The sequence below is a fragment of the Sinohyriopsis cumingii genome, chromosome 9, assembly GCF_028554795.1.
Source record: "Sinohyriopsis cumingii isolate HCF-2022 chromosome 9, ASM2855479v2, whole genome shotgun sequence".
Taxonomy (NCBI): Eukaryota; Metazoa; Mollusca; class Bivalvia; order Unionida; family Unionidae; genus Sinohyriopsis; species Sinohyriopsis cumingii.
This window is the reverse complement of record NC_142969.1, coordinates 25,632,710-25,660,189: the sequence shown is the minus strand read 5'-3', so window position 1 is coordinate 25,660,189 and position 27,480 is coordinate 25,632,710. Positions and strand designations below refer to the sequence as shown.

The 27,480-nt window shown below is 36.2% G+C and overlaps 1 protein-coding gene and 1 long non-coding RNA gene across 2 annotated transcripts in view; one reads left to right on the top strand and one right to left on the bottom strand.

The window, feature by feature from the left end:
• LOC149791432 (protein TANC2-like) overlaps positions 1-5,679 on the bottom strand; it is a 375,205-nt gene extending 369,526 nt beyond the window's left edge. The window contains exon 1 of the mRNA XM_089969962.1: positions 5,163-5,679. The gene's annotated coding sequence lies outside the window, so the exon portion shown is untranslated. The remainder of the gene's footprint in view (positions 1-5,162) is intronic.
• A 250-nt stretch (positions 5,680-5,929) lies between these two features.
• Positions 5,930-26,996, top strand: LOC149791431 (uncharacterized). Its single transcript, XR_016423179.1, has 2 exons — positions 5,930-6,044; positions 26,451-26,996. It is a non-coding gene; the product is annotated as an uncharacterized LOC149791431 (long non-coding RNA).
• Positions 26,997-27,480: the final 484 nt, after the last annotated feature.

The following is a 27,480-nucleotide window of genomic DNA, read 5'->3' as shown; positions in this document are numbered from 1 at the left end:
ATATAAAGTACTATGACACATTTGACACATCAATGCTCAATACTATGACTCATTGGACACATCAATACCCAAAAGAATAACTCAATGGATATATCAATACTCAGTACAATGACTTATTGGACACATCAAAATATAGTAATATGATTCACTGGACACATCAATATAAAGCACTATGACTCATTTGACACATCAATGCTCAATACTATGACTCATGGGACATATCAATACCCAGTAATATGACTCACTGGACACATTAATACTCAATAATATGGCTCATTGGACACGTCAATGCTCAGTACTATGACTCATTGGACATATTAATATTTAGTATTATGACCCATTGGACATATCCATCTTGAATATAATGACTCAATGGACATGTCAATACCCAGTATTTTAACACTATGGACATATCAATACCAAGTACCATGACTCATTGCACATATCAATATCCAGTACTATGACTCACTGGATACATCTATATCCAGTACTATGATTCACTGGACACAAATACTCAATACTATGACTCAATGGACAAATCAATACTCAATACTATACCTCAATGGACATATCAACACCCAATAATATGCCTAAATGGATATATCAATACCCAATACAATGACTAAATTTACATATCAATATCCGATACTATGACTCAGTGGACATATCAATACCCAATACTATGACTCACTGTACATATCAATATCCAGTACAATGACTCATTGGACATATCAATACAAAGTAATATGATTCACTGAACACATCATTATAAAGTACTATGACTCACTGGACACATCCATACGAAATACTATGACTCAATGGACACATCAATACTCAATACTATAACTCATCGGACACATCATTGCTCAATGTTATGACTCATAGGATACATCAATACTCAATACTATGACTCATTGGACACATCAATATAAAGTACTATGACTCACTGGACAAATCAATACTCAACACTATGACTCATTAGACATTAATATTCAGTACTATGACTCGCTGGACATATCAATACTCAATACTATGACTCAATGGACATATCAATATCCAGTAATATGACTCACTGGACACATCAATATCCAGTAATATGACTCTCAAAAGACACATTAATATAAAGTAATATGAGTCACTGGATGCATCAATACTCAATATTCTGACTCATTGGACATATCCATACCCAGTACTATAACTCAATGGATACATCAATAGCCAATACTATGACTCAATGTACATATCAATATCCAATTCTATGACTCTTTGGACACATACCCAATGCTCATTGCTAAATACTTGGATTCATCGGATATATTAACTTCCAATACTATAACTCACTGGACATATCAATATCCACTACTATAACATTATTCGTTTTTAAGCCAATATTTCATCTTATAAACGTATGAATATAAAACTTCCGATATGGGAATTGCTGCGGATTTTCTGCTAAAACCCATTTTCGAGTCTTACGTTTTATGTTATACAACAACTGTAATGAAGCAAATTTAACAGAGACGTATTCATAACCGGACCGACCTAACTCAAGACAAGGCCCACTATCACTTAAGGCATCCTGGCCGCTCCATCGTACACGTTAAATAAACTAAGAAATGTTTTAATATTTTTAAAATATAAAGATTGAACATTATTTCATCTGTATCTTAATAACTAGACATAAAGATATGCAAAACTATAAATTAAAATTACTACTTTGAACATTCTAAAGTTTAACCTTCTACGCCCACTTTTCCCTATTTTCTTCAACTTCTCCCTAATTTGGCTTCATCCAAATTTCGCGTCCAGCGTTCACCCTGCAGCCTTATTATTTTGTAAAATCATTTAAAAGGAATGCCAAGTTTTGACCGAGTAGGATAACTTCCGGTAAGGAAAAAGGAAGACTACGGTTCCCATGTCGCAACCATGTTACTAATATGAACCGAATGAGTAAAAAGTTATGGCAAGCAAGATGTACATAATTTCCATTGGGATATTTCAAAATAAAAATTCTGGGGTCTCCAACAAATATTGAGGCCACAGTAAAATACGGATGTTCTGTAACATTCGCAGACATGTCTTTGGATGGATGGTGCAATAAGCGGAATCGACAGCTTGGCAATGACGCTACTAGTGAGAATGTAAAACAACAGCATCAAAACAGAACTTAAACAAAACCTGATGTGAAACGGAACTCAGTATATGAAACGACTGATTATTCCGTTGTAGCCTGGAGTACGACTGATTATTCCGTTGTAGCCTGGAATACGACTGATCATTCCGTTGTAGCCTGGAGTACAACAGGTGTTAAATAAACTATACTTATTAAACGTGATAAAAACTGATGTTTAAAGTGAGGCGGTAATAACACCGAATATGGAAATAAGTCACTTTTCCTGTTTTTGGCGACCTACTTATAAGACATGTATATAAAACAGTTTTTTTTCTTTCTCTCTCTCTCTCTCTCTCTCATGCGGAAATAATTCGTGTAAAATGGTAACATTATGTTTATATTAAGGAACATGTATTATGAAATTGACATTTATCAAAAACTTAACAGTTCAGCGCAGACCATCGATCGATTCATTCATTTACCATAAAGACTGAGACTCACTGAGACTCCTGCTCGGACTATAACACACAGTGACGTAAGTAATGGTTGCAAAATAGTTATTAAAAAGTATTTGTGAGCTGATGACAAACAAATCGAACTGATATCTAAGGGGACAAAAAGTAGTCTGTATAGGCAAAGTGAATGATTCGCAGACGGAAATAAAAGCCAGGGGACGAAGCAACCATACTTGTGATACGGTTACGTAGCAAATGTGATATTCACTGAAATGTCATGTAATACTCTCACGAAGGTCGTGTGATACTCACAGAAAAGTAGTATACCATTGCTCACACACACACACACTATATATATATGTGTGTGTGTGTGTGTGTGTGTGCGTGTGTGTGTGTGAGAGAGAGAGAGAGAGAGTTTATCGCCATTTTGAGTGAAGGTCAATTGCTGTAAAGTTCTTGGCAAGAAAATTCCACTAAATAAAAGTGCGCGAGACAATTTATTTCTATACGGCTTTTAGTTATGAATGAAATATTTGCGACGGAAAAGGACATTAAGAAGTGACTTTACATTCGGCTGGTAATCTTCACAAACAAAAATTCTGAAAAACTTAAACTTTATTCTCGGACGTTACTTTTTAATATTTTTAATAATGACATCTTCTTTTTCATAAATGATTCTGATCTGGATCATTATGCTGATGACAACACACGTGCCTATGCTCATAGCGACTTTAATATTATGAAATCTACTCTACAAAAGTATCACACAAATGGTATATGGTTTTCAAACAAATGAAATGAAACCAAACTCTGAAAAGTCAAAAACTATTCCATTTGGATAGAAAACTAACAAATTTTCTGAGACTGTCTCCTCCAGGGAGACATGTATTATGTGTGAAGACTCTCTTAAACTACTGGGAGTCATTAGAATGTGTTGCTACACTTCACTGAAATTTTTCAAAACGTCATTAAACAACTAACTGTACCAAAACGAATGGGAAAATAACGCAGTGTCTTTCGTGATGGAAAACTTCAGGGCCGGATGGTGGGAGGGGGCCTAAAAAGAAAACGTACATAAACATAAACGAATATGCACTTCTCACTTAAAATTTGACCATCCTTTAATTTTTGTGCACGTTTATTGGGTATTATGCACACTTTCAGTACATAGACACACAGACATACGCTTTTGCTTTGATGCCCATACAAAGAAGTGCGCTTTTGAAATTTTGGAGACGCCACCATCATCAACACTTGACCTGATCCGACCCTGGCTTCAACTACTATCCCCATAACCTGGCGTTTCAGCAGTCTCACTAACACGAACAAACTTCAGTTAAAGTATTCCAAGATATATCTCTGATGAGTTGAACTCTTGGACTGGCAAATGTATTCAACTCTCCAAGACTGAAGGATGAAGATCACTGCACATGGAGGTTTCCAAATTTTAAACAAAAATTATTTTTACTTTTTTAGGTACGTAAACATGTTGGAGATTCCAAAAACTTAAGAACATCCAGGTATTGCGTCAGTTATTTAGGTATGTAAACACATTGGATATTCCAAATTTAAGAACATCCAGGTTTGAGGGTCAGTCTTTCAGTTATGCAGCAGCTAAGCTCTGGAACTCTCTCTCTCTCTCTCTCTCTCTCTTCCGAATAATTTTTGAACAGCCTCACATTTTAAAAATTTTATTTTCGTTTTGAATACCCTGCCTGGGAGCTTATTGTTGCTCTCTATGGCAACAAAAGTAAAAGAATATGCTTCTGCGATCGAAATTGGCTGTATGTTTAGTGTTTTCGCTTCTCTACTAGTCTTGTACATTTGCTTATAGCTTTCAATTAACTTAATGTTGGCTCATGTTTCTTACGCATTGTTTTACATGGATCTTCCTCCCCATTTCTGATCTTACACTTATTAGTTGGGTTGTAGTTCTTTTAAAACTGCCGTATGTTTACAGTGGTTATATTTTTCTTTGATATCGCCTTGCCTATAGCTTTTACTTCGATAGTTCATTTGATTCCTGCGTACTTTTGTTTCCCCCTATATATGCAGTTAGTTGATCCCAACTGCTCCGTCATATATATATATGTGTGTGTGTGTGTGTGTGTGTGTGTGTGTGTCCAATACATTACTACTAATTGTTTACGTATACATTCTGTACGTATGTGCATTGTCAAACCTCAACACCTTGTCCTTGTATACATGTTTACATGTTTAAAAATAGTATGTATGAAAATGGTGTCATAGGTACGTACATGCTATTTACTTCTTGTGTATCTTTTAACATTGCGTGTAATTTTCGAATATATTCATGCAAAGTGGTTTATCTGCATTGAATTTTTAAGCAGAAATTATAAGCTTGGGAGTGGTTGGGTATGGGTTTTTTATGAGAAAAAAAGATTTTTAATAACAGTTACTTAATTGTAAAAGAAAAATGTATATATGTCCGATTCTATTACTGTTTATAGTCGGTAAAAACAACTCCAACGAGCTGACATTTCTTATTACGTAAATGCAAATCCAACTCTACAAAATAAACTGTATATCCGTCTGTCTGTGGCAGGTATACAAATATAAGAAAATGTACTCACCTTATCTGTTGGTACGTAACTCCCGAAATAAAATCCGACTGCCCCACAAAAAACTGTCAATGGCAGAAATACTTTATGAACTAATTTTTCACTTTTTAAGAGCCACAAAAATCACGTGTTAACAAATTTCCTCGTGTAGTTACCGATCTAAAATATACATGTAGTTACAAGTATCACGGTTCTATTTTTCTATACTTTGTGGTTATGAAGCCAGCCACTACAATACAATCACAGGGCAAATATTGAAATATAACTCCACACAGCACCTCACAAATGCAAGGTCATCTTGCCTTCAGACAACCACTGTATGTAGAGAATCAAATCAAATCAATAGAACGGATTAAAACCGCAAAAGCTGCCGAATTCACATCTATCTATATATGTATTGAGCTAGTTTCCCGCGACGTTTTGCGGTCAACAGCTCACACCACAATGAATGAAGTACATACGTACAATGTAGGTACTTTCTTGTGACGCTTTGCAGTCAACGGTACACGCCACTATGAATGAAGTACATAGGTACGAAGTCGGTATTACAACATTCATACCTTGCTGTCACACCTCTATGCTTTACACCGAACCTACGTGAATGGATACGTTTTACCAATAACTCGACCGCTAGGGAGCGTGTCAAAAGTTCTGATAGTGTAAATAAACACATATGGCAATATTGTACTAAGTTGTTTTCGTTCTCTACGGAGCATCTGAGAGGGATTTTGACGCACCTCCTAACAGGTTCAAACTGTTCAAGAAAACACCGTACATATGAAAAATGTATATATTGGATTATTTGTTTGCCTTTTTAACGAGGAAATCAGAATGCATACATCACTTTTATTGTGTATGGAGTTTGTGAAGCTATGTTTCATTACCCGTCTGTCTGTGAGTATTGAAGGAAAGTCATAATTTATAATTCGTTCATCTGTTTCAACTATCTGTTACGTTGTCTGACTGATCATCACTGACTGTGTATGTTTTATCTGTCTGTTACGTTGTTTTGACTGACAATCACTGACTGTGTATGTTTTATCTGTCTGTCTGTTACCAGTCTGACTGACCATCACTGTGCGTGTTTCATCTGTCTGTTACGTTATCTGACTGACCATCACCGACTGTGTTTCATATGTCTGCCTAATACGTTGTCTGACTGACCATCACCGACTGTGTTTCATATGTCTGCCTAATACGTTGTCTGACTGACCATCACCGACTGTGTTTCATATGTATGTCTGTTGTATTGTCTACCTGACCATCACTGATTGCGTGTTTCATCTGTGTGTGTTACATTAGTGACTGAGGGGCTTTTATTTACGCGTTTGTTAGTTTTGTAGGAGAATCCCGCATACGTTAGTCTGATTTAAGTACTGCGAAGAAATATGCGGTTATTTATCCGTGTATGTCGTTTGTTGGTTTTCTCTGGTTCGAAAGAATACGCACAAATAGAAGCTATTTATGTTTTTCGAGCAGATGGAATGAAATATTTCACGAATGACGAAACAAAAAGCGTCGACTTGACGTGTGAAATATTTTTTTAAACATCCTCCACAAATGTGGATTTTCCTTTTATTATTTATTTTTTTAAAGTCAATAAGCCATCTATCTGTATGGATTTTCCCTATTCCGTGCCGACGCGATTAACAACTGCTTTAACAGTCATTAAAGGAACTCAGAATTGTACAATAATTTTAGAACTGCGACTTTTGAAAAATGTTGCTCGTTCATACAATGCTTCAGATTGTGTATTTTGTCAGATATATTATTCTTTTCATACAAAAAGAAGATAATTTTATTCTCGTTAACATAATTTATTGCGCAGATTGATACACTGAACACTTGGAGAATATCGCAGATTAGTCATATCAGACAGACGTAAGAATGTAACTTTAAGCAAAAGAGTTTTCTGATTGTTACATTACCTGTAAGGATTTTTTTAAAAAAATTTGTTTATTAATGCAATGAGAAGTAAAGTGTGGTATTGGCAAGCTTTCAGTCTAGTCCTGTAACAAAAGTTGCAGGAAAATTTCGATTGTCACTTAATTTCGGTTTGCGGTCAACATTCGTCTGTCTTCAGTTTTGTTCTCCATCATTTTTTAAGGCATGATTATGCCTAATGAGTATAAATATCGCTGCCTGATATAGCTTGGCAGCACAAATAATAACATACCTCTATACATTTGAACATAACGCGATATGTACGTACTACAGTAAATAGCAGTGGTTCCCAAACGTTTTCGGGACACCGCCAACTTGGTTATCCTCAGCGCCCCCTACCTTACCCCGTAACAAGCATTATTCAGCATTAGCGCCTCCCCCCCTCCTCCGTAATAACACCGCCCACCTTGGGAACCACTGATATATAGAGACAAACAATTTGATGTTCTGTTGCTGGGGCCTGACACTTTCCCCCAAACTTTCTTGTCAATATCAGGAAAAATCATGCCCTGATTTAAAGCAAAATAATATCATACTATATCCATTATATTATGTGAAAAATTAATTATCTTGAGATAGAGAAAGATAAGATTTATCAGCTCAAAAGAAAATCGCCACCCCACCCCACCCACCCCACCCCACCCCACCCTTGTTAAACGGTCAGTACCTTATGGAAGATGATTTAGTTGTGTATGTATTAATTGTTGTATAAGTTGTAACCTAGAAACTAACCGAAGTAGGATGATTAAGCTTTCGCTGCAGCTGACACCCTGTGAATGGTGTTATGCTGACATTAGAAAGCTTGTTGATAAATAGTAAGTGTTGACACTGAAGCCTATAGTTACTGCCTATACTACTGATACAATAGGCAGGGAAACTTTGAGTGGGGTGTCAACACTTGGTGAAGATATTTATCAGAGAGAGAGAGCCAGTAAACGTAAAACAAATTTACGCAACAAAACAACAAAAAAAAAAGATATTAGTGTAACTAGGTGCTCATCTTAAAACCTAATGATGATTTGCAGTCAATCAAAGGAATACATGTAGCTGACATGTTAACATACGCTAGTAAAAAATTAAACAATTTACTTTTTTTAATTTAAATCAAACTTTTTTTTCTAAAGATTGATTTGGCCCAAATATCGTTCACAATATTCCATTTGGCCACTATGTTGGCATACGTGACACATATCGATCATGTAATTACAGGATTATAAATATTGTATTAAAATGAATGTGTGACAAATACGATTGTTTTGTACAAAATAATGTTACGTGTTTAGGCTCTTTCAAACAGTAACAAGAAAAGAGTGAAGACAACAAGCTTTGTAAAATTTAACAAATAATTTATTTCTCTACGAATCAAATCACAAACTAATCCAAGAATAATCCAAGAATAAAAAATAGAAGTTCTAGTAATAAAAAGGTCCTAACGAAACTGAGTTCGAATCCCAATTTAATCCAAAAATGGAACGCGATGCGTATGCCGTGGTTAGCGTCGTACTGATGTGTCAACAGTTCTTTGTTGAATCACATAAAATATTATTCCAGTGTTTCAACTCTGTAAATTTCGATAACTGTCTTTGTCCAAAATTTCGATAACTGTCTTTGTCCAAGAATTAATATAGAGCACTAGTATTTCCAGGGAAAAGAATCACTTTTCTTTGAAATAAAAAAATAATTAGCCAAAAAACTGGTTGCAACATAAGACACTTTAACTTCTCAAGCGTTATGGCAAGAATGGCAATTATTTCTCAAAATATCAATAATAAATCTAGCTACAACGTAAAAGAGAAGCCCGGATGTGGATAAATCCTCTGGAAAAAACATAATTGATATATGTTATTTATCACATACTCCAAGTATGGCCTCGACTTCACTTTACGAATCTTACTTTGAGAAAGAATAAAAAAATAAAATTAAAAAGATTATTTACTTCAACTCTTACTGGTTCTGAATCAAGGTCAGGAACTAGGTCAGCATTAGATACAAAGTTTCTATTATTAGTTGTTTACAAAAAATAGGTCAAACAGAACTGAACTGAATTTCTGGACAATGTCAAATCCAATAAATAAAGTTACATTACAATAGCATGTAAATGAATAATAATAATAAAAACTTAAAAACAATTAAATTAAATCTAATATAAATTAAATCAAATATACATAACAATAATAATAAGACTGTTACTTATTTTGTAATGAAGAATGAAAACATGCTGTTAATATTATTAAATTGGTAAGAAGATTACTCGGGAATTTCCGCAGAATCCTTCCTGATGAAAACTACCGAAGTGCACCCGATACGACTGGAGTCACTCTCTTCAGTAGGAAATATATCTACTGTGTTAGTCTGTGCGAAGTGAAAATACAGTGAACAAGTGTAACACGTACCACCAGAGAAGAAAAAAATACCGTGGAAAACCGGTATATTAGTAATAACGCGAACCTCTATAACATAAACAGTCATATTACTAAATTTTATGAATTGGTGTTTTTGTTCTTTTGTTGTTTTTTTTTTTTCTTCTCAAAATGTGTACCTATGTAACAAGTACACATTATTGTATAGGTACCACTGAATATATTATTGCAACAGGTAATATAAGTTTAGTCGTTGATAATTTATAGACTTTACATAAGATCCTGAGAGAGATGGGGGGGGGGGGGAGGGAGGATGGAGCAGATGAAGGTAAATTAAAATGGGTCTAAATATGGAAATAGACGTTTGAATAACATAAATAAGTATATCTATATTTTCTAAAAGAGAAAAGAACCTTGCCGATAAAGTTAGTATCGCCACTGTGACAATATAATTTTTCTTCCGCTTGTACATTTCATTATCTCATTATAAACTCATAATACATGACCGTCAGCCAAGGATTTTTTTTAAAAAAATCATTATACAGTACATATATAGCTGCAAGCCTGGAATAAGATTTATACAAACTTCCAAAATATTAAACGATCCAAATCGGACTGTGGATAGCTTGTCTCTTCCTTATACCCTGCTGGCATCACTTTGACGGCTCGTCTATTTGATTTTGGCTTCAGCCACCCACCCCACCCATACCAGCAAGATTCCTGAGGCCCTCCAGTGTTGTAAAAAATTATATTTTCGCGAGTTATCCCGTTTTTCCGTCATCCGTTACCATATCAATCAATCTATATTTATATCTATACATAAAGGGCGTATACATTAATGCTTGTAACAGCTTAAACTATCCATCTTGCCCAGTAATTCATGTAACAACTTGAACTATCCATCTTGCCCAGTAATTCATGTAACAACTTCAGCTATCCATCTTGCCCAGTAATTCATGTAACAACTTCAGCTATCCATCTTGCCCAGTAATTCATGTAACAACTTGAACTATCCATCTTGCCCAGTAATTCATGTAACGGCTTGAACTATCCATATTGCCCAGTAACTGAGGTACAAAATTTAACTTTACATCTTGTCCAGTAATTCACGTAACAACTTGAACTATCCATATTGCCCAGCAGTTCATATAACAACTTGAACTATCCATCTTGCCCAGTAATTCATGTAACAACTTGAACTATCCATATTGTCCAGCAATTCATGCAACAAATTGAACTATCAATCTTGCCCAGTAATTCACATGACAACTTGAACTATCCATTTTGCCTAGTAATGCACGCAACAATTTGAACTATCAATCTTGCCCAGTAATGTACGCAACAACGTGAAATATCAATATTGCCCAGTAATGCATGTAACAACTTAAAGTGACCATCTTGCATAATAATGGTGATTATTGGGTTCTTAGATGATCACATTTATTTAAGGCACGCGCTTCATTGAAAACATATTCTGCAATACCAATAATAACATGTTTACTTCCACATTTTACGTGAGTTATTATAGAGATTATGGACTCCCCATTTAAATTGTATTTTGGGGTCTCATCTCCGAGTCTCGCCTCTTGGGTGCGTTTACACACATTCAGCTTTTTCATTGTCTGATAGTTTGTCAAAAGCTTTTGAGTAACATCTTGACATTTTCTGCTTCATTTTTATGTCATTCGTGATATTTTTTTCTAGACGAACGTCCATGCAACCGTTTCGGCCTTTTTATGTTCGAAGGCAGATCATCTGAAACGTGGTGGTAGACATTTATATTTGTCAACGTTGTTCCGGACAGAACAGATGCACTTGACAAGTTCGTACAACGTCTGTTGTAATTATAGTCATTGGCGAACTATATGAGTGTTACAACAATTAGCTTTTTATGTGTTTGTGTACAAATCATATGAATCAGGAACAAAACTGTCCGTGAAAATCATACACAAAGTAAAGCTGTATGGAAAGTGAAGTAAAATTTAGCAACAAGCGTGTAAGAGTCTTAAATTATGCACGAAAATGGTTTTTAATGCATAGTACTCATACATTTAAGTAGCTGACACTACATTCAGGTGTATTCCTTCCCTGAAATTTATTTCGAGATGTAAAAAAAACAAAAAAAAACACGCCAGCGTGGGAGATCCACCATGTAAAGTTTACTTAACATGAAAATCGTGATGAAAAACATTTGCGATGATGGACATGAATTCGTTACAACTTCCTGTCACATGCTTTATAATGTCATCCAAAGAGAGAGGAAGTTGCGTTTGACCTTGAATCTGGTTTTGCGTCTGTACGCTATCGCTGTGTCAAATAGCCTGTCATCCATGGCAGTCAAACGGTTGCTGCCAAATGCAGAGTGTAGGTACATATATTAGTATACACGTATGCATAGTGACATTTTTGACGAAATGCTACGCCATTAAACAAACCAATCTATCAATAGTGACTTATCTAAAACCTGGACAAAATGTTTCGATTATTAAAGGAAATGATTCAATATCTTTTCTTTTAGTTTTGCATCATAAGAAACACCGATACGTGAATTTAAAATTGTATTTCTTCCAAACAAAGATGGAAATAAAATAAAAGTTCTAGCAGTTCCTGACCTCAATCATGATTGTGTTCAAAGAAAACCATTAAATGATCATAATAAATATATAAAATAGAATATTTTTTTTTATGTAATAGGAGCCGGAAACGATGATTTCACCAATTACTCCAGAAATTGGGGCATCCGAAATGATCACTATTTATTTGTCATATATATGTATATATATATATATATATATATATATATATATATATATATATATATATATATATATATATATATATATATATATATATATATATATATATATATATGTGGGGGGGGTGTGGGTGTGTGGGTGGGTGTGGGTGTGTGTGTGTGTGTGGGTGTGTGTGCAAGGAAGTATCCGTCCATTTGAAGAAATAACACGAAAAAAGGTCTTCTAAGCTGTCTCTTTATTTCCATGGACGGGACAGCTGCTTTTCGGTTAAATGTTGAACTTTCTGGCTTTTCCCCGAATCTGGGTTGCATTAGGTTAAGTGTGTTCCTGTGTGTCTCAAACTGAACATTATTAATACACACTGAAATACTATCTAGTTAGTACAGAATCAAATTTTTCCCAAATTGGCATTAAACACTTCTTTACAAAATAATTTATTTTTAAAGCTGTCTCAACGATAAACCGAACAAGGGAAAAATGAGAGTCAAGCCGTATGAGTTTCTACAAAAAGTTCCATTAAAGTTTTTCAACTTTAGTAAAGGGTCTTAGTCCAAGCCAAGCACTTGACTGTTAAACCTTGACAGTGAACAAGAGTACTGTTCTAAGGGAGCTAACTCATACTATAAGATAAACTAGTGTTTTGTAGAGTTAGTTCCAGTACTTATACTCACTTCTCCCTTGTATACTTACCTGGACGCGTTACTACGTGTTCATCAATAAATACGTGTATGGACACCTCCAGAGATCAAAACATCGCAGGAATACGGAAAGCAATGAAGGAAGAAAGAAATGCAAGCTTATAACATTCGTATCGACTTATTTCCGTTGCTTCTTTCTGTCATTAATGTTTCTGAACATTTAGATGCCAAATTGTACGTGAGTAAGTGAATCAGATAAAGGTAATATTCTAAATCCAGACCGTGTATTAAAGATCTAGAGATAAAAACCGGAAACAGTTATATAGATATTAGGACAGAATTTTTTAGTACAAGTATTAAGATTGAAATTTTCTCTAAATTGTATTAAAAGTAATTTTTTATTAAATTATATTGAAAGTAATTTTCTATTAAAATATTTTAAGATTAAATCCATTTATTTCGGTATTATAAGTATATACTATTTAATAACGATTGCGCCCTTATGAGCAAAGGCAAAACTATCTATACATTTCCCTTGTATAATAAGTCAGCAAAAACCTACACTCGGTAAGTTGTGAGATGGACGAACTAGACAAATTCCATAAATTCCTTCTAGAAGGGTAAATGAGTTGCTTTAGCAGAATTGTCTACCTAATGACGTAGATAGACCCAGACGGTAGTCTGTAAGAAACTATGAAGCCTCACTTTGAGATTCTGACGAAACACAAGAACTAGACCTATCTCCATATTTGGCCATGTCCTAAGAAACTGATACGAAAACCGTCAATCCACAAACACGCCAGTTCACTCGTCAGAAACTCAAAGAGGCTTGTGTCGTTACAGCATCCCCTACCTCCGCTTGCCAAATTCCCCAAGATGTAGCCGTATTTACACCGTTATGAGTGGCATCCTCTTTCAAGAAAGCCCGGAACTCTTTTCTTCTCTCTCCCTCTCTCACCATGGTTAAAACATTTCTTAACTGATGATTAATTACTTTTCATAGCAAGAAATGAGAAGAAGGTTGTGATAACAAATATCTTTTTCATAAATGCATAAATGATTGATTTGTGGGATTTAACGCCATTTGTCAGCACATGATAGGATATACACAGCGGCCAGTATATTCCGTGGAGAAAGAATCCGGGAAGAACCACCGACCAACGGGAAGTTTCTGATAAGCTTTCTCGCATACGCACTTTGTTCGAGCCGAGGCTCAAACTCAAGCAGAGGTGAGATGTATGATTGATCTGCAAAGGCGAGCACCTCTAACCGGTCGGCCACCTGGGCCCCCAAAAGAACGAAATGAACGGTTGACCAGAGTAATATACATTTAAAACACCCTAGACCAATTTTTTAATTACTGAATAAATAGTGCTAAATAAATCTTTTATAAATATAAATTCAGTGACTCTCTGCAAAGCCAACAACATTTTTGAAGACCTAAAGTGCTCTTAATATTACTAGACGAGTCAAATTTGAAGATATTATTTTGCAGATTAAAACTAAAATGTATCGAACAGTCACGCAAATAAAGACAATTAGAAAAACTGCTGAGCTACGAGAGAAGTGCGACTCAGCCAGACGGAAAACCCCGAATCGAACATGTAAAAAGTATCATCTTCTAGTATAGAGGTAAACAAATGTCGCACAACATACACATGAAGTTTCGTAATATATTTTGTAGTGTAGTAATCAAAGGTCCGTGGTCTGGTTCTTGCTAGATGTGTATTAGTCCGATAAATCACCCCACCCCCACCCCACCCATCTGTGCTGATACTGACGGACGATATGTAGGTGTGATGTCACCTGTTCATTAAATTGTGCACTTTTGCAATTTTGCTCCATGCAAACCTTTCCCGAACAAGCATGCAAACACTTTAGACACATACCGGTAATTGGTAACAGCCATGAATTTTAAATATAGGACTTGCTCCGGAAATATTATGTACATGCCACCAAAAGAACCATCTAACCGACGGTAGCCGCTAGATATCCTCACGTTTTAATGAATATGTGATATCAGCCCCTAAACCGAAAATCAATATCATCACGGGAGAGGGTCTGGTTTATCGGTCTAAATGTGTATCCTACGGGGATGGGAGGGGCTGGGATTTTCTACTTTTGACATAAAGAAATTTCGCAAAGCTGATATGGTGAATATAACTGGGTAATTTTCTACATATCAGAGCAATAATGGAAGTTGGGGGTCGGAAATACTCCCACCACCAATCAGTTCCAAGGGAGGTAAATAACATTACAGGGCATGTAAAACTGCGATGCACCTTAAATCTCTGGAGGCGGTTTCTCTGTGCCTTCAGGCTCAATTACTTTCGGACCCCTTGCTATTTTGACGGATGAATCATTGCCCTGGTGGTGGTGGTGGTGGGGAGGTCAGAGCTGGCTTTCTCTTGGGATGAACGGGCAATATACAACATATTTGCTTTGCTGAGAGCATCTGCATATACACGTGAAAATATTATTTAAATGTTGATATATGTTGGTCTAATAAATAAAAATGAACACTTCAGTAATAGATATACCAATACCAAAAGGAAAACTAATTGAGTAACTCCTTTAATACGCCTTAAACTATAAAAGAGTGAAGAATAACGAATTACAGAATTTAAGGAATTATAATGAAAAATCTGAGATATTCATTTAAAAGAAATACGATTACAGATTTCAGAGAAGTAACAATTTAGATTTGTATGAATTTTTATATGGCAAGAAAAGTCAGATTTTTCTTATGACGATCTTTTTGAAATATGAATCATCGTACTTTAAAAAGATTGTCGTAAGAAATATCTGATTTTTTTTTAGTTATATGAAAACTCATTTAGACCTTACCTTAGTCCTATGACTGTATGGTCATACAACGAGTAACAGAAGAAAAAAATCAAAACCATAGAGTTTTTTAAAAATTCAACCAATAATTTAATAATAGAAGCTAAAAGATACAATTTTAGATAAACTTAAAGGATTTTAAATTAAATGCCGAATAATCCTAAAAGTTATATATTATATTTCCAAACGTTTAGAGCATTCCTAATGAATTCCAATCTTTATAGTTTTGATGTACCAACAACCTTGTGTTAGCTGATGCGGCAACAGTCATGATGTATCACAACGATATAATTTAGAATGTCTTTGAATGAATTCACGATTATCACAAAATAGTCAATTATTGCAAAATGGCAATGGGCACTTTTGTAATTCAAGTGAATAGTCTGAATAAATAATTTTTCTAAAATAATACTGAACACGATTAAAAGACTGATATTAAAACAGGAATAAATGATTTTATTCACAGCCAACCTATTGTAAGAAAGTCCAACTCAGACACAAGGTTGTGGGCCATTTCCAAATTAAATTCGTACAAAAGTACTTTTTCTATAATCTTCTAAGGTCAAAAGCCCATGTAAACATGTTTACAAGTATTACCTTAAAGTATCAATCTAGAATCATGGACAAAAGTTAGCTATGTAATATGTTGCTTACAAATGATCTTTATAATATACACTCATAGACACACAGTATAGATATACAGAACAGCAACGATTACACTTAGAAAGAGAGACTGAATAGAAAAATTTCAAGCACATAACTCTTCTTTTTACCACAGAACGAGATCTGTTATAATAATGCACAGAGTCAAAATTGATGTCTCTGAATGTTGATTCAGCATTTTATCTATCATATTTTGACAGCCAGCAAGCTAAAGCTCAATACAGATGTGTGTATATAAGAAATAAAAACTGTGCCACTTTCAGTGTAACTGAGAGAAACTAAATTAAACTGATTATAACAACTAAAATAGAAAGACACATACTTTTTTGACAGTTTACTCATATTTCAATACGGTGGCCCCAGCGACTAAAAAGACAGGAGGTACTAATTATGTTAAAATAATTTTATTTTAAAGTTTTATGTCATCACTTAGAGGTCACGGGCAGACACATATGTTTAACAGTTGCTTGAATGCTTCTTTGAATACACCATACAAATTATCTGAGAGCAAAATACCATGTAACAATGTGGACAACTCAATGAATATGACATGAAAATAATACACAATTGTCAAATTAAAAATAAACTACTTACATCAATAAAAGCTACATATGCTATGTATATGTGTATCACACTGCAAAATCGTATCGGTAATCAGCAGTCTGACTCGTTGGACAATACAAACAACCAAACACATTCCACCAGGAATATTATCTATTTGCCACAAAAAACTACAGAAAAAATACGAACCAATACTTTAGTGTTTCACAAATTCAGGGTAAAACAATTCACAGATAAATATGAAAGCATTTTTATTCAATAAATCTATGCCTTATATGTGAAAAATATATAACTGATGATAAAGTTCGCGATACATTAATTTTACAGGCAAGTTATAAAGACACAGCAATGAAGAATACAGTTTAAACTGTAAAATATCTTAAGATCATACTGTGATAAATTTGGAGCATGCACATTTGTATATAGCTCTCCATTTTAAGGATTTCTTACATTTTTGGGGATTACTTGTTTGATTACGGGAAGTCTGTGCTGGGATATATTCCTCAGCCCGGATAATTAGCCAATTACTAGCAGCAAACGTCACGGAATGCAGTGTTTGTGTGATTTATTGATAGCATGGTTTAGTTCTAGTGAGTAAAGGTCAGAGCCGCATAAGTGTCCCTGAAGCTCAGCAGTCCCTATTAAAATATAATTTTGTGGATTGACTGAAAGACTCCATGCACAGTATTTATGACTGGTGACTGGTAAATAGTACAATGGAATAATTGAGAAGAGACTGTTTCGCCATGGGAAGGCGTCGTGTATTGTTGTTACGATGGTAATTACGGTGTATAGTTACATGCGAAATGTGGCTTAAAATCATGATTTGACTGACCTATAGTAGCGTAGGGAAATTAGTTTCCTGCATTTGGTATTTGAGTTACATATTTTCACTGCGTGAAATACTTGCGCTACGTTACGGAAATGTAATAAGGAAAACCATGCAGTTGTGAGGTTGGCAGGCAATTGTGAAGTTGAGATTTGTTGTCATGCATTAGTAGTGAATAGGGGCGATTCAACCTCAAAGGGAATTAGCATTAAAAATTTAACATGGGCAAAAACCGTGGGCATGTTTAGCCTTAAGGGAATTTAACATGGGAATATAGTTTGGGCCTGTTTAGTGTCAAGGGGAATTTAACATGGGAATATATGTTGGGCCTGTTTAGCGTCAAGGGGAATTTAATGGGAATATATTTTGGGCCTGTTTAGCGTCAAGAGGAATTTAACATGGGAATATATCGTGGGCCTGTTTAGCGTCAAGAGGAATTAAACATGGTGGATCTGTATAGCGTCAAGGGGAATTTAACATGGTGGGCCTGTCTAGGGACAATGATGGTAGAGGGCCAAACACAACAGAGACAGAGACAGACGTACACTAGTAAAAGCCTGAGATTTATATATAAATCATTACTAAGACCTGAAATTTTACTGGGGTGTTCAAAAATTTGCATAATTGTAATGATGCTATAAATAGCTATAATCAAGGAAAAGCTCAACGACAAAATGGATTTGATTAAAAGTAACGCTAAAATGACGAAATTGTCCCATAATTTAAAAAATATCCCCGAAAAGTAAGTTACAATGGTTTAGACTAAAATGGATAAAATTAGTAACTACTTACAATATCAACTTGTGTGACGATCGTGGATAAACACCCATGTATCTATTTATAGCTATAATCAGCTGAAATTCCTATGAAATCTCACGATCTATTTATAGCTGCAACTTGTGGGTTATTCCTTTGGAAAACCCCACTATCTTTTTATAGCCTCAGCTTGAGTGACGTTCCTGTTTATGAACTCTAGTACAAATGTATAGTTACAACCTGTGGAAAACCCCAAGTCCATATTTATAGTCTCAAAATTTCCAGCGTCAGTGACGTCACTGTACTGAACACTAGGGGATAAATGACAACCGTGTTGCAAGTGGCTGACCTGAACACGCGCTACAGTAGATAGGTAGGTAGGTAGAGTGTATTTGATAGGGATAAAGTGAGTTTTATAGGGACAAACAGAGACCAATACACACACACACACACACACACACAAACACACACACACACACACACACAAACACACACACACACAGAGGGAAGAGGAAAAAAACAAACCCCCAAATATACTATCAACACAGAGGGAAGCGGTAGAAAACCAAAATATACTATCCACACGGAAGGGAAGGAAAACAAACCCAAATATACTATCCATACAAACGTACGCGAACGCATACAATCCCGAAATATACTATCTACACAACGTACACGAACGCATACAAACCCCAAATATACTATCCACACAACGTCGCTAACGCATACAAACCCAAAATATACTATCCACACAGAAGGGAGGGAAAACAAACCCAAAATAAACTATCCATACGGAAGGGAGGGAAAACAAAACCAAATAAACTATCCATACAAACGTACCCGAACGCATACAATCCCAAAATATACTATCCACACAACGTCGCTAACGCGTACAAACCCCAAATATACTATCCACACAACGTCGCTAACACGTACAAACCCCAAATATACTATCACACAACGTCGCTAACACATACAAAACCAAAATATACTATCCACACAATGTCGCTAACGCAAACAAACCCAGAATATACTATTCACAGGGAAGGGAGGGAAAACAAACCCAAACATGCTATCCATACAAACGTACACGAACGCATACAAACCCCAAATATACTATCCACACAACGTCGCTAACGCGTACAAACCCCAAATATACTATTCACACAACGTCGCTAACGCATACAAACCCAAAATATACTATCCACATGGTAGGGAGGTAAAACAAACCCAAAATATAATATCCACACGGAAGGGAGGAAAAACAAAACCAAATATACTATCCATACAAACGTACCCGAACGCATACAATCCCTAAATATACTATCCACACAACGTCGCTAACGCATAAAAACCCCAAATTTACTATCCACACAACGTCGCTAACGCATACAAACCCCAAATATACTATCCACACTCGGGAGGAAGAAGAAAAGAAAAACAACCAAATATTCGATCTACACAACGTACGCGAACACACACACACACACAAACACACACACACACACACACACAAACACACACACACACACACAGGGAAGAGGAAAAAACAAACCTCAAATATACTATCCACACTGAAGGGAGATAATACAAACCCCAAATATATTATCTACACATGGAAGAGGAAGAATACAAATCCCATACCTACTATCCACACGGAGGTGAGATGTAAAAACTTAAACCCCATATCTACAATCTACGCAGAGGGAAGAAGAAATAAATAACCCAATATACACTATCCTCAAAGAGGGAAGAGGAAAAAACCATAATATGCTAACCACACAGAGGGAAGAAGAAAAGCATTATACACTATCCACACGGAGTGAAGAAATAACCCTTTATATATACTATCAACATAGAGTGAAGAAAATAACCCATTATATTCCATCAACACAGAGTGAAGAAGAAAAAGTTTTTGGAAAGCACCTAAGCCCTCACCTGCAATGACCAACTCTGCCAAACACCTACACCCCACCCCCACCCCCAACACTACAAAACCCATTTAACCCGTTATTTTATGGCATCAGTGTGTGATTTAGGAAACATCAAGACACAAAATGATGGAGGAATAGACTGACTATTGTTTACCGACTTGCATGCCTAAAGAGCGTGCGTGAAGGAAAACATCCTTTCATTTCAATTCTAACTAAAACATGTTCCAGACGGATAGAGATAGGTGAAAGAGCACAATTTCATAAAGTGTGAGTAAAAACAAAACACGCCATCCTTATTATAGAATGTCAAGACTAAGAGACACGTTTTCTTTCTGGTCTATTCTCTTTTAGAAGGTAGTATGAAATTTCACATTAGGGCCAACGCATCGGCTCACATTGTCAATTTTTCCATTTCCATGTCTTCACTGGCACAAGTTCTTCATCATCTTCAATTTCTTCTTCTTCTGAATCCCTCTTCTCTTTTTCGTCTTGTTTCTGTTTCTTCTCTTTTCTCTTAGGGCACTCTGAAGCCCAGTGTCCTTTCTCCCGACAACGATATTATGTATCTTGACTTTTGTCTCTCTTTCTTAGACGAAGCAGGTATTCTGGAGACAAATACCCATTTACCTTTGCAGATATAGCAAATTTCGTCAGCACTTACACACTTTCGTATGACTCTCATCAAATCAACGACCAAAAGAGTAAGTTTTGTTGCCACTTTCGCCTGTGAATTATGCTTTCGTATGACTTTTAGCAAATATTTGACCAGCAGGTCGATCTGTGCTGACTCTTCCATCTTCTTGATCGTTTGAGAGTGGAATGAAAACTCTGACGCTAAGACACTCTCCCTATATACAGGGACCTGCTGCGTATGAAACCTAGTCAAATATAATTTTGCAATAAGATGAAACGATTTCATTGAGAAAGTAAAAGGCAATGACATGCCGTATCGCCTCACACAAGAGCTGAAGTGTTAGCTCAAATCCGTGTCAGCGATTTCGAAGACAACATAACTGAGGTTTAATCAATGCTCTCCAATTATGCCACAAAACCACGAGTCCTGATTCACGCCAAAAGCAATTTCTTTCGGTCCGTAAAATATAGTATCACATCTGAGAAACGCAAAAACGAACTTCCAGAAAACTGAGAACGACGGCTTACACCTACAACGTAAATTTATGAGTTCAAGTAGTGCGTAAAACTTAGTCAAATTAAATTTTTATAGCCAAGACGAAACGATCTATTTTCGAAGAAGAAAGCGACACCAAGCGACAATGGCGATCCGTGTCACACAACACTTTTCAAAATGTATTATTGGCTATACTTATTTTGTTACCGCGTTCACTTCGAATTGATTTGAGTAGCTATTCACACAGTGACGAGAATGGCCATGCTTTACTGAGTCTATTCTATAGGCGATTTATATAAAAAAAATTTAAAAAATTAAACTAATGCGCAAACAATCATACCATGGGCGATCCCATCGATATTGTGTCCGTCTTATTGCAAAATACATCAACATTTAATTTAAAAGTGCAGATCGCTAGAACAAACCTCTAATAATACATTTTGAAAAGTGTTGTGTGACACGGATCGCCATTGTCGCTTGGTGTCTGCTTTCTTCTTCGAAAATAGATCGTTTCGTCTTGGCTATAAAAATTTAATTTGACTAAGTTTTACGCACTACTTGAACTCATAAATTTACGTTGTAGGTGTAAGCCGTCGTTCTCAGTTTTCCGGAAGTTCGTTTTTGCGTTTCTCAGATGTGATACTATATTTTACGGACCGAAAGAAATTGCTTTTGGCGTGAATCAGGACTCGTGGTTTTGTGGCATAATTGGAGAGCATTGATTAAACCTCAGTTATGTTGTCTTCGAAATCGCTGACACGGATTTGAGCTAACACTTCAGCTCTTGTGTGAGGCGATACGGCATGTCATTGCCTTTTACTTTCTCAATGAAATCGTTTCATCTTATTGCAAAATTATATTTGACTAGGTTTCATACGCAGCAGGTCCCTGTATATAGGGAGAGTGTCTTAGCGTCAGAGTTTTCATTCCACTCTCAAACGATCAAGAAGATGGAAGAGTCAGCACAGATCGACCTGCTGGTCAAATATTTGCTAAAAGTCATACGAAAGCATAATTCACAGGCGAAAGTGGCAACAAAACTTACTCTTTTGGTCGTTGATTTGATGAGAGTCATACGAAAGTGTGTAAGTGCTGACGAAATTTGCTATATCTGCAAAGGTAAATAGGTATTTGTCTCCAGAATACCTGCTTCGTCTAAGAAAGAGAGACAAAAGTCAAGATACATAATATCGTTGTCGGGAGAAAGGACACTGGGCTTCAGAGTGCCCTAAGAGAAAAGAGAAGAAACAGAAACAAGACGAAAAAGAGAAGAGGGATTCAGAAGAAGAAGAAATTGAAGATGATGAAGAACTTGTGCCAGTGAAGACATGGAAATGGAAAAATTGACAATGTGAGCCGATGCGTTGGCCCTAATGTGAAATTTCATACTACCTTCTAAAAGAGAATAGACCAGAAAGAAAACGTGTCTCTTAGTCTTGACATTCTATAATAAGGATGGCGTGTTTTGTTTTTACTCACACTTTATGAAATTGTGCTCTTTCACCTATCTCTATCCGTCTGGAACATGTTTTAGTTAGAATTGAAATGAAAGGATGTTTTCCTTCACGCACGCTCTTTAGGCATGCAAGTCGGTAAACAATAGTCAGTCTATTCCTCCATCATTTTGTGTCTTGATGTTTCCTAAATCACACACTGATGCCATAAAATAACGGGTTAAATGGGTTTTGTAGTGTTGGGGGTGGGGGTGGGGGTGGGGGTGGGGTGTAGGTGTTTAGCAGAGTTGGTCATTGCAGGTGAGGGCTTAGGTGCTTTCCAAATACTTTTTCTTCTTCACTCTGTATTGATGGAATATAATGGGTTATTTTCTTCACTCTATGTTGATAGTATATATAAAGGGTTATTTCTTCACTCCGTGTAGATAGTGTATAATGCTTTTCTTCTTCCCTCTGTGTGGTTAGCATATTATGGTTTTTTCCTCTTCCCTCTTTGAGGATAGTGTATATTGGGTTATTTATTTCTTCTTCCCTCTACGTAGATTGTAGATATGGGGTTTAAGTTTTTACATCTCACCTCCATGTGGATAGTAGGTATGGGATTTGTATTCTTCCTCTTCCATGTGTAGATAATATATTTGGGGTTTGTATTATCTCCCTTCAGTGTGGATAGTATATTTGGGGTTTGTTTTTTCCTCTTCCCTCTGTGTGTGTGTGTGTGTGTTTGTGTGTGTGTTTGTGTGTGTGTGTGTGTGTGTTCGCGTACGTTGTGTAGATCGTATATTTGGTTGTTGTTTTTTTTTTTCTTCCTCCCGAGTGTGGATAGTATATTTGGGATTTGTCCGCATTAGCGACGTTGTGTGGATAGTATATTTAGGGATTGTATGCGTTCGGTACGTTTGTATGGATAGTATACTTGGTTTTGTTTTCCCTCCCTTCCGTGTGGATATTATATTTTGGGATTGTTTTACCTCCCTTCCGAGTGGATAGTATATTTTGGGTTTGTATGCGTTAGCGACGTTGTGTGGATAGTATATTTGGGGTTTGTATGCGTTAGCGACGTTGTGTGGATAGTATATTTGGGGTATGTATGCGTTAGCGTACGTTTGTATGGATAGTATGTTTGGGTTTGTTTTCCCTCCCTTCCGTGTGAATAGTATATTTTGGGTTTGTTTGCGTTAGCGACGTTGTGTGGATAGTATATTTGGGGTTTGTACGCGTTAGCGACGTTGTATGGATAGTATGTTTGGGGTTTGTACGCGTTAGCGACGTTGTGTGGATAGTATATTTGGGGTTTGCACGTGTTAGCGACGTTGTGTGGATAGGATATTTAGGGATTGTATGCGTTCGGGTACGTTGTATGGATAGTATATTTGGTTTTGGTTTCCCTCCCTTCCGTGTGGATAGTTTATTTTGGGTTTGTTTTCCCTCCCTTCCGTGTGGATAGTATATTTTGGGTTTGTATGCGTTAGCGACGTTGTGTAGATAGTATATTTGGGATTTGTACGCCTTAGCGACGTTGTGTGGATAGTATATTTCGGGTTTGTATGCGTTCACGTACGTTTGTATGGATAGTATATTTGGGTTTGTTTTCCTTCCCTTCCGTGTGGATAGTATATTTTGGTTTTTTTCCGCTTCCCTCTGTGTTGATAGTATATTTGGGGGTTTGTTTTTTTCCTCTTCCCTCTGTGTGTGTGTGTGTGTGTGTGTGTGTGTGTATTGGTCTCTGTTTGTCCCTATAAAACTCACTTTATCCCTATCAAATACACTCTACCTATCTACCTATCTACAGTAGCGCGTGTTCAGGTCAGCCACTTGCAACACTGTTGTCCTTTATCCCCTAGTTTTCAGTACAGTGACGTCACTGACGCTGGAAATTTTGAGACTATAAATATGGACTTGGGGTTTTCCACAGGTTGTAACTATACATATGTACTAGAGTTCATAAACAGGAACGTCACTCAAGCTGAGGCTATAAAAAGATAGTGGGGTTTTCCAAAGGAATAACCCACAAGTTGCAGCTATAAATAGATCGTGAGATTTCATAGGAATTTCAGCTGATTATAGCTATAAATAGATACATGGGTGTTTATCCACGATCGTCACACAAGTTGATATTGTAAGTAGTTACTAATTTTATCCATTTTAGTCTAAACCATTGTAACTTAATTTTCGGGGATATGTTTAAATTATGGGACAATTTCGTCATTTTAGCGTTACTTTTAGTCAAATCCATTTTGTCGTTGAGCTTTTCTTTGATTATAGCTATTTATAGCATCATTACAATTATGCAAATTTTTGAACACCCCAGCAAAATTTCAGGTCTTAGTAATGATTTATATATAAATCTCAGGCTTTTACTAGTGTACGTCTGTCTCTGTCTCTGTTGTGTTTGGCCCTCTACCATCATTGTCCCTAGACAGGCCCACCATGTTAAATTCCCCTTGACGCTATACAGATCCACCATGTTCAATTCCTCTTGACGCTAAACAGGTCCACGATATATTCCCATGTTAAATTCCTCTTGACGCTAAACAGGCCCAAAATATATTCCCATCTTAAATTCCCCTTGACGCTAAACAGGCCCAAAATATATTCCCATGTTAAATTCCCCTTGACGCTAAACAGGCTCAAACTATATTCCCATGTTAAATTCCCTTTAAGGCTAAACAGGCCCACGGTTTTTGCCCATGTTAAATTTACATAGAGGCTAAACAGGCCCAGGTTGGTTTTTAATGCTAATTCCCCTTGAGGCTGAATCGCCCCTATTCACTACTTGCATTGTTTAGAAGAAAATTATGTATAGTCAGGGCGCGTTGGAATTCCCGGCTTACAACAGTAGTTTTGTAGAAGTCATTTGAAATCAATGGGAAACAAGTGACTTCTAGCGGGATTCAAGGCATGGTTGAAATCGCTCGTTAAAAAAAAAAAAAACTTTGGCTTATTACAATACCACTGCTTGTTCATTACGTTTCTCGTTATGACAGTCGTATAAAAGGGTGAAATCGAGTGGGCTTGGAGCTAGGAAAAACAATTAACACAATCACGTGATGTTTATTTACAAAGCAAATTACTGATGAATGAATCTGACACCCGACTCATGCACACAAAGTTCAACAACGGATATAATAAGGCAATACAGTTCCTAAATGGATAGAGTCAAAGCATGTAATTTCCGCAAATAATTACAAATTATTTCGTATAGCAAAGGGTATGGTCAATGTATGGAAAATATCAACAGACATGGCTGCTATATGGATATATCAACAAATATTGATGAATGGAATTAACAACAAGTATGATCAATGTATTGTTCTTCAACAAGTATGATATTGTCTTATATTCATTTGTCACTATTATAGTAACGTTGATTGTTAGGTTCCTCGCCTACATCAAATCCATATATCATACTATTTTTCTTCTGCCATCCAGGCGATGAGTACGAGATGAAGAACCTGCCTATTCTGCCCATTGACCCATTGGTCCAAGACCTTTGACCTCTCAAAATGAGTAAACCAGCACCGTCCTTCGAGTCAACGTCACCACTGACCGCAGCATCCCACAGGTTTCGACGACTCCCCGTAACAGTTAAAAATACAATGAATGAGCTGCATAATACACGAGGCACGTTAAAGTCCCAATACAATGTTATATATTACACACTCGTGCAAATTACCTGACTTCCTTGCAACTTAAATTCTTTCAAAAGAACAAATGTACGAGATTATTATTATAGTATCAACGCTCGTACATAAATATGTCTCGGAGAAGAATACTTGCACTAGACTGTAAAATCTCGAATGTTTCTCATCGTTTAATGCGTGTAGTATATATCTGAATTCAGTTTGTCTGTTCAGCTAAACACACGTCTAACCTGTAGCAGAATATTCTATCTGAAAGCATTGTGTTATGTGACATAGGTCTGACATCCCCGATAATTTGTAATAAATTTCAAATCATTAAATGCATTAAACAGTTTCATCATACAGAATGGATAGCGAGAGGGAATACAGCTTTCATTTTCACATACCTCTACAACTGAAGATTACTTAAGATAAGCCAATAGCGTCCTCACAACAATCACCTGTATTGTGACAATACAAAGAGAATTTGGGTTATACGTTCTACCACGGCCAGAGACCTGGAGGTAAGCGGGTTCCCCATTGTTGACGCTTTGTGCGTGCATCAATGACTGAACATCAATCAGTATCACTTAGACTGAAACTATAGACCTTGGGAAACGCTGTATGCGGCAACGAAACCCGTCCACATTTTCATTTATATATAATGCATAGGCATTTTGGTACTCACAATTCGTGACAAGTCAATGATTCAGCAACATACTTGTAAAATCTTAGTAGGGCGAAGAGCCATAAATCACACCAAACACCGATGAAAACTTTATTTCTTTCAGTAAGATTCATAGTTCACAGGTTCGTGAAAAGGGAAAATGAATTAAAGG